This window comes from Penaeus vannamei, unplaced genomic scaffold (genome assembly GCF_042767895.1).
Source record: "Penaeus vannamei isolate JL-2024 unplaced genomic scaffold, ASM4276789v1 unanchor385, whole genome shotgun sequence".
Classification (NCBI taxonomy): Eukaryota; Metazoa; Arthropoda; class Malacostraca; order Decapoda; family Penaeidae; genus Penaeus; species Penaeus vannamei.
This window is the reverse complement of record NW_027213389.1, coordinates 13,032-22,500: the sequence shown is the minus strand read 5'-3', so window position 1 is coordinate 22,500 and position 9,469 is coordinate 13,032. Positions and strand designations below refer to the sequence as shown.

Below are 9,469 nucleotides of genomic sequence, written 5' to 3'. Positions count from 1 at the left end.
AATGCAGAAGAGAAGATGCAGAGGACGAGAGAGGAGGAAAGAGGGAAGATGATGAGAAGGAAGAGGAGAAGGAGGAAGGAGGGAGAAGGGAGGACGAAGGTCGAAGGAGAAGAGGAGAGAGGGGAGGAAGAGAGAGGAAGAGGGAAGAGGAAGAGAAGGAAGAGGAGGAGAAGGAGGAAGGAGGGAGAAGGGAAGATGAAGAGAAGGAAGAGGAGGAGGAGGAAGGAGAGAAGTAATAGGAAGAAGAGAAAGAGGAGGAGGAATGGAGAAAAACTAAAACTGAAGATAGACAGAGATATAAACAGCCAGAGACTGATAGCAAAGTTACATAAACAGATAGACAGATAGAAGAATGAAATAAGATACAAAATACTGGACAGACAAACACACACACACACTATAGCAAAACATAACAAAATCTATTCGCATATTCGAAGATTCGAAATAAACCAGTACTGTCTCCGTCGTCTGATTCTCAAAACAAGATTCGAATCATTTTGAAAGTAAATAAACAAAGGAATAAAGAAAATAAACTTAGAACGATTTATAAATAAAGGAATAAAGAAAATAAACTTGGAACGATTTATAAACAAAGGAATAAAGAAAATAAACTTGGAACGATTTATAAACAAAGGAATAAAGAAAATAAACTTGGAACGATTTATGAACAAAGGAATAAATAAAATAAACTTGGAACGATTTACAAACAAAGGAATAAAGAAAATAAACTTGGAACGATTTATAAACAAAGGAATAAAGAAAATAAACTAGGATTGATTTATACTCGTATTATCCTACATACACATACATTCCTAAAAAAAACAAATAAGCAAGTAAAGAAACAAAACCAAATAAACAAGCACAGAAAGAAAAACAAATAAACAACCCAAGAAACAAAGACAAACAAAAACACACATAAACAATGACAAGCAAAAACAAGTAAACAAACAGAAACAAACAAATAATAACAAACACAAGCAAACAAACAAAAACAAACAAAACAAGTAAACAAATAGAAAAAACAAAAGTAAACAAAGACAAACAAAAAGTAAACAAACACAAAACAAACAAACAAAAAGCCAAGCAAACGCACACCTTCACGAACATAAACAATAACAAACACACAACTACACACGTACCGTTATAATTGATGTCCCAACCGTGGTATTTTGATTGTTGTTAACACCACTTTATCATTTCTGTAATTTCCTCCATGTCCTATTACTGTTATCTTTATTATTTATGGTTTTCTGTTTTACTTTTTTTCAGGTTGTGCGATTTTTCATATTATTGTCGTTATTAGTGTTATTGTCAGTCTGTTTTTGTTATCATCATTATTTTTATGATTATTTTTATTACTATTACAATTACCATTATCAATATTATCATCATGATTATTATAATTATTAACATAGTCCTTATTATCATCATTATCATCACAATAATCATTACTACTATCATTATCATTATCACAATAATCATTACTACTATCATTATCATTATCATTATTTTTCATGGGGTTATCATCTTCAACACTGGCGCAGCGGTAAGGTGCTGGTCTAGCAATCTTGCGGACCTGCGTTCAATCTCTCTCTCTCTCTCTCTCTCTCTCTCTCTCTCTCTCTCTGTCTGTCTGTCTGTCTCTCTCTCTGTCTTGCGGACCTGCGTTCAATCCCACGCCCGGCCAGTGAGAGGTAACCCCGGCCACTCCTTGCACACAGGGGGAGATTTGGGCAAAATAAAACAGACAGTAAGTCACAAGAATATCCATTGTAACAAATGGAATTAAAACTACATCTTTAAATCTAATCTAATCTAATCTAATCTCTCTCTCTCTCTCTCTCTCTCTCTCGTCATACACACACACACACACACACACAAACAAACACACACACACACAAACACAAACACAATCTCTCTCTCTCTCTCTCTCTCTCTCTCTCTCTCTCTCTCTCTCTCTCTCTCTCTCTCTCTCTCTCTCTTTCTCTCTCTCTCTCTCTCTCTCTGTTAACTTGTTGGACTAGCAATCTTGCAAGACCTGCGTTCAATCCCACGCCCAGCCAGTGAGTGGTAACCCCGGCCACTCCTCTCACACAGGGGGAGATTTGGCCAAAATAAAACAGACGGTATGTCACAACAAAGAATATCCATTGTAACAAATGGAATTAAAACTAAATCTTTTCTAAAACTAAATCATTATTTTTATTAGCTGTAGTAGTGATGACAGCAATATACACCATAACCAATATCATCATTATCACCATTTTAACCGTGTAATCACCATTACCATTGTAACTAATAGTTATCATTATCATCATTGTTGTCACTGTTATTTTTAACACTATTATTATTATTGTCATTATCAGCACTGAATAATTATTATAATACTCATTATTGCTTTCGATTCGTCTTTACACATTCATCATCATAACTATCACCACTTTCATCATATATTGATCATCATTCTTTACTCAAAACATTCCTTTTACCATCCCTCCTTGTAGAGCCACATACCACAGAGGTATCACATAGACCAGCATGACACATAACATTTACCATAAGACCCGCTGTCATACTAACATGCCTAACTATAATAAAACAGAAGAATGACAAAACAAGGCTTATTGTCAGCTAGAATGTGCAAATCACCATCCTAGGAATTTTTTTAGCTAGTGGGTGACTTCGCAAAAAAAAAAAAAAAAAAATGTACTATGGATACCCCTTCTTTATTACTAATGGTTTGTACTTTTATTTTTTGGATCTGTTTATTTCTTTATTTATTTTGTGTGTTTCTGTTTATTAATCATTTTCTCTCTCTCTTTCTCAGTGTATGATTTTGTTCTCATTCTCTTGTTATCTTTACCTTCCTTCTGTCATTCTTTTTTATCTATTTTTTCTATCTGAATCTCTCTTTATCTCTCTCTTCCATTCTCTTTTTTCAACCTTACTCTTTTTTCTACCCATATTATTTTTCTCTCTCTCACCTCCTCTTTATCTTCCCCTCTCTCTCTCCCTTTATACATTTTTGTTTTCTCTCCTCTTCCCTTCTTTTATTCTTCTCACTCTCTAATTATTCCTCTTACACATTCGCTTCTCCCTTTGCCGATCAAAATAAACTAATGATAGTTAATTAAATAGTTAATAATAAGTCTAAATAGTCTAAGTTTAAATAGTTTATTTCAAGGTTAAATAGATTATTTTAAGGTTAAATAGTTTAATTTAAGTTTAAATAGTTTATTTTAAGGTTAAATAGGTTATTTTAAGGTTAAATAGTTAATCATCAATTTAGTTTAATATAACAGTTCAAATCACATTAATCCTAACGATATAAATAACAGATAATGCAAACATGATAAGAGGGATGATAATAAACACAATAACATATAATAGGAATAATACAAAATAGTGCTATTCAACCCAGATGGACGAAATTCAGGGAGGTGTGGATGGCAACATTAAGGGAGGGGGATGGGGGGGGGGAGACAAGGTCATGGGGCTCTTAATGAAAAAGAAATGATACTCATGATTTCATTTCTCGTGCTAGGCCTATGAATGTGTGTGTATATATATATATATATATATATATATATATATATATATGTATATATATATATATTCCAATCAAGAAAGATATGTGTTCAGGTTATTGTAGGCCTATTTCAGATTATATAAAAATCTGTATATTGTAATAGTAACGTTCTTCTAAACTGTATCTTCACTAATTTTTTTTTTTTCTTGAAGTAAAATACTTTTGTGTTCAGGAAAACCACGTATATTGTATATCATATTTTATATTTGTTTATGAAAAGAGATATGCAATCCTAAATTATATCTATTTTCGTTTGTATAATTCCTGCATTGAAGAATATGTAAATTACTGTTCAAATGAGATATAACTTTAAATTAGTAACGATAATAATGCACCTTATGAATAATTATATTTCTGTTACAGAAATGCATTAATCCTGAAATTTCAAACATATGCTTAATTTGCGCACTGGAAAAAAATATACATACATTAAAAGTGAACATTTTCATTTGTACAATGTAAAACGAAGTGGCTAGAATAATTAGATTTTTGACAAAACGGTAAAAAAAAAACAACAACAAAAAAAACAAAAACAGCTGTGTGAGTTGGATGGACATTTTTCTTTTTCTTATTTAATTTAATTTCATTTTATTTTTAGAATCACCTTTGTGCAGATTAATTTGCGACAATAATATCCTACAACCATTTTCGAGAACACCTACAGCCTAGCCAAACCTCACAAAATCCTAGCCTTATTACAAGTATAAACTAAACCATACGTTGTAAAGATCACCTAAACAGCGTGGAACGATCGACCACTAGCCCTCGAACTCAAAGAAATAGAATGGTTGTTAATGCTGCGTTCGGAACTGCTCGTCTTGCTCGTCCAGACCACTTGACAGGACCAGCAGGACAAAGGTCTTTCTAAGGACTTACATAGACCTTGAGCAGGACAAGTGGGCCGCGTTCGGAACCTCCAAGACCCTTTCTGCCCAGAATGCAACCAGCTGGAAAGTAAACATTCACTTTTTTCATTATTATTATTTATTTATTTATTTATATTATTATTATTATTATTATTATTATTATTATTATTATTATTATTTTTATTTTTATTTTTTTATCATACTGGTGTCTTTATTTTACACGCTGCAGAGGTTTTGTAACTCTTTTAATTCATATTCAACTTACCTGCAACTGACAAACACAAAAATATCCTTTGATACCATCAATATAGGGCTATAAAATTACCCATCAATATCATGTGTTTACCTGCAACTGTCAATGTTTACATACAAAAGGTATTGTGACGTCATCTCGTTCGCAGGAGGGCGAGGTGGACGAGATGGACAACTTGTCCAGGACGAGAAAGTAGAGGTCCCGAACGGTCAAGACATCTCGTCCAACTGGTCTGGACGAGCAGGACGAGCAGTTCCGAACGCAGCATAATATTCACAATATGGAATCTAACGAGGGAAGTAATGAATTGAGAAACTACCTCGTTACCTCGTTACCTCGTTCGCCTGTGGATAGGGGGACGTGAAAAGAATACTTCCAACACATGTCGCTGTTGTAAAAGGCGACTTTGAGAACCCCGGCCAACCCGCACTGGTCCAGCGTGGTAGGGTGTGGCCCACCCTCTCCCCACTATGATACGCATTTCAAATAACTTTAAAACCATATATGTTGAGTTGGGGAGTTTTAAAAGCATCGGTACCGGAAGGCTTGAGATAGAAAGACGTGGAAAACAGTCTAGGAAGGCCTATGTCCTACAAAAAAGGCGAAAAGAATAAAATAGAACAGTTATTTCATACCACAGTTTCAGTAATTAAGTTCTAATCGTGAACCTTTAGTTTCGATTCTTGTATTTGAAACTCTCTCTCTCTCTTTCTCTTTCTCTCACTTTCTTTCTCTTACTCTCACTCTCTCTCGCACTCCCCCCCCCCCTCTCTCCTCTCTCTCGCACTCCCCCCCTTCCCCTCTCTCTCTCTCTCTCTCTCTCTCTCTCTCTCTCTCTCTCTCTCTCTCTCTCTCTCTCTCTCTCTCTCTCTCTCTCTCTCTCTCTCTCTTTCTCTCTCTCTCTCTCTCTCTCTCTCTCTCTCTCTCTCTCTCTCTCTCTTTTTCGAGAGACTGGTGGTTCACATACTAGCAACTAAGGCCTACCGTCATATCATTTTAAAATCCGTTGCATATACTACGCGTATGAAAGGTTGATTATTATGGAATAATTAACCGAATCAAGTATGATAAAGGTGATAGTCGATACGGCCATTAGATCCTTTATGTGAGGGAGAGAGAGAGAGAGAGAGAGAGAGAGAGAGAGAGAGAGAGAGAGAGATAGAGAGAGAGAGAGAGAGAGAGAGAGAGAGAGAGAGAGAGAAAGGAAGAAAGAAAGTGAGAGAGATTGGTGAGGGTGGAGGGTGGGACATTTGATAAATATTCATTATACTGTGTGTAGTAGTTCGCTTGATCGCTGCAAACACTTTTAATACCTTCCTGTACACCACTTAATCATGCGAATCAAGTTGATACTACCATTATATCCTTTATATGATCTTTTGATAGACAAGAAGTAGGTAGGCCTGTGTATTTCTGTTATATACTCATGTGTAAAGTATTCATGTTGACAAATGTGGAAAGGTATGAATGAAAACGAATATCTTCACAATACAAGAGATGTATTTAACCGGTTTCGATTATATCTTCGCCAGAAATACATGAAATACATGAAATGCATGTAATTCTGACGAAGATTCAATTGAAACCTGTAAAATACATCTCTTGTATGGTGAAGATATTCGTTTTCATCCATACCTTTCCATACTTATATTTCTTGTCTCCTTGTATAACTCGTCAGAATAACTTGATCTAAGAGTAGAAATTTCGGAAATGACTGCTACGCTGGCAGCAAGAGAGAGAGAGAGAGAGAGAGAGAGAGAGAGAGAGAGAGAGAGAGAGTGAGTGAGTGAGTGAGTTTTGAGTTTTCATCAATTTTTTTTCGCTCAGGGAACGACAAGCTTATACATTACAATTGAATTGGTTACAGAGTATTTGTGACACGCAGGACACGCCATGGATAAACCATAAAAGGGGAGATTAAATAATCACATACATGGTAAACAGAGGAAACTATTGGAAAAAAAAGAGTATTAACAGCCACCAAAATATGGGTATTGCAAGTATTTTGTCTAAATTGTCATCTGTTATCAAGTATTTGCAAATTTCTATGACAGAATCTCTGTATGGTATTAAATCAGCCACTTTCGGACAATCGAGGCAGTAATGCTGTAGGTGGTTGGCATTGTGTGCGTCGCACAACTGGCATGATGAATACTGGGGCACGTCCTCAGATTCGCCCACCTGCCACACGGGTCTGTAGCCTAACCGGAGCCGGGCAGCCACCACATTGTCTCCTGACCAGCAGACCGCGGCGTCAGTACTTCTAAGGACGAGATGCGAAGTGGTCGTACTGCTGGATGCTTACGCTCGCTGCTCCTGAAGCATGGATCCTCCGCCTGCAGCAGGAGAGGGTGGCCGGCGAGGTGTCGGCAGCAGGTAAAGCAAGCCTACAGGCAGCTTTGGCAAGACAGTCCACCAGCTCCTTTGCTGCCACTCCGACATGTGAGGGAATCCATACGAAATGTATTGATAGCGCATATCCAATGGCTGTGACTAGACGGCATAGTATGCGACTGACTAGCCTACGGGCTTCAGGCTTGGGGGACGAGAAGGGCTGACAGTGAGTCACAAATAACCAGACCACTGTTTCTGGTGCGCAGAAGTAGGCTTACACCATCCAAAAGCCCATGCAGTTCACAGGAGGTTGAGCTTGACCAGTCCTGCAGACGCCGTCCAGTCCATCCTCCATTTGGTGGTTCCATGGTAGGGGGAAAGAGCACAAGCCGCACTTCCATCAATTTGTAAAGAACCATCCACATAGATGGTGTGGGAGGCAGGAATGGAAGACATTACTTTGGCAATGGTCTCGAGGGCTAATTGTTTCTGTTGGCAGGGGGGGGGGTCCCTCCTACAAGTGGGTGTGTAGGAAACAGCTACTGGGGGAATCTGCCAAGGATGAGGACCATGGTCAACTTCTTCTTGGGGAACACTGATATCCAATATTCTAAAGTTTCGGCAAACATTCCAAATAAGTGCACAGCCACCTGGTCAGAGTTGTGGGCGACGAAAATTGGGGCCAAGTGGCATTCTAATGATGCCTGCATAATGTGGAGCAAGATTGGGGAGTGTAGACACTTAACAGTAAAGCATGTTACATTCGCATAGATTCGTTCTACTAAAGAAGGGAGATCAAGTTCTTGCTGCATATTAACAATCCTAGTAGACATTGGGCATCCTAGAATGCAGCGCATTATTTTATTTTGAAATGTTTCAAGCGGATCTAGCACTGTCCTGGAGAGTTGACTAAGAGCTGGAGGTAGGTAATCAACTACTGAACGGATAAATGCAGTATAGATATATCTGGCCACAGGAATGGAGACCCCAGCAGCCTGAACAATGGGATGAACACGCTGACGTGCCGGGGTGGTGGGAAGGACTCAAACTGGAGAGCCCAAATAAATATACTGTGTGCAGAATGGTATAATGGTAAATTCAGGCAGTGTTCATGGGTTTTGTGGAGTGAAGATCCTGCTTTTTTTCAGGAGAGATGACAAGGCCGCATGAAGAGGACGACTCTGTGATTGTTGTCCCTGGGATGTCAGGGAGCTTGGAGACAAGACGGTGCATAAGGATATTGAAAAGAAATGGACTAAAGACTTCTCCCTGTGGAGTGCCAAGACCAGAGCACTTGGGTGTGCTGCAGGCACCTTTAAAGAGGACATAGGATGATCTATTGCTTAGGTATCCTCGTATCCATCGCAACAGGTTTCCACAAACACCAAAGTCCACAAGTTGGTTGAGGATCACATCTCGATTTGCAATGTCAAAGGCACTTTTCAGGTCCATGAACGCCACAAGACTTGCAGAGGAGAGGCGGGTGTATAGCTCCAATAGACAGTGGTGTGTGCTGCGCTGTGGCAAGAAACCGTATAATCTGGGTGAGAGTTTATCCTGAATGCGATACACGTCGATTCAGGAGGATCCGTTCCAGCACTTTACAGAAACAAGATGTAAGGGATATTGGTCTAAACTTGTCAGTGCCATGCTTAGGAACAGTTACAATTAGGCTCTTTGTCCAGTCTTGTGGCACATATCCATGTCTGAGGCAGAAGTTGTAAAGTTGTAAGAGGGGATCACCAGGGACTTTCAGGGGGAGGCGTAGGGCAGAGTATGTGATCCCATCATCACCTGAAGCTGTTGCCTTACCCCCAACAAGAGCACGGCGAAGTTCATCCTTTGTTATTGGAATGTCTTCCTCCTCATCTTTCTTTAGCAGGGCTGCTGACAGGCGTAGAGCACGGCGAATTTTCTGAGGAGAGCACCTCTTGTACATATGAAGGAAGGTTTTGAACACTGGCTTGCTGCGACCAGGCCTCTACAAGATCTTATGCATACTGAACTGGACTGTGATGGAGTGCACTTGGGGTCTTTTTCTTTAAAGCCTTCTTGATAAGTCGCCACATGGACCCCACACTGGTCTGATGATTGATGGTATTCGTGAAATCATGCCAGGCATCACGATGAACACATTGTTGTAAGGCAACAAGGGCACTGCTGGACGTCTGGTATTGCTTCAAGTTGTCTGGAGTTGGATCCCTCTGATAGACAAGGCTGTCTCTCTGCTGCCTTGATGCGTCTATCGTGTCCACTCATGAGCTCCAAACTGGCGCTTAATGTTTGGTCTGCGAACATAGTGGTTATAAAATTCATGCGTTAAAGATACAAGAGACGAGTATAACTTCTCAGGAGAACTGATATCAAGCTTAAAGAAGAGACCAGTTATGTAGGAAATATAGTTAGAGCAGCACTTTGGAGGGATAC

At 38.9% G+C, this 9,469-nt stretch overlaps 1 pseudogene; it reads right to left on the bottom strand.

Moving 5' to 3' along the window:
* Positions 1-9,111, bottom strand: part of LOC138860981 (uncharacterized) — a 23,259-nt pseudogene extending 14,148 nt beyond the window's left edge.
* Positions 9,112-9,469: the final 358 nt, after the last annotated feature.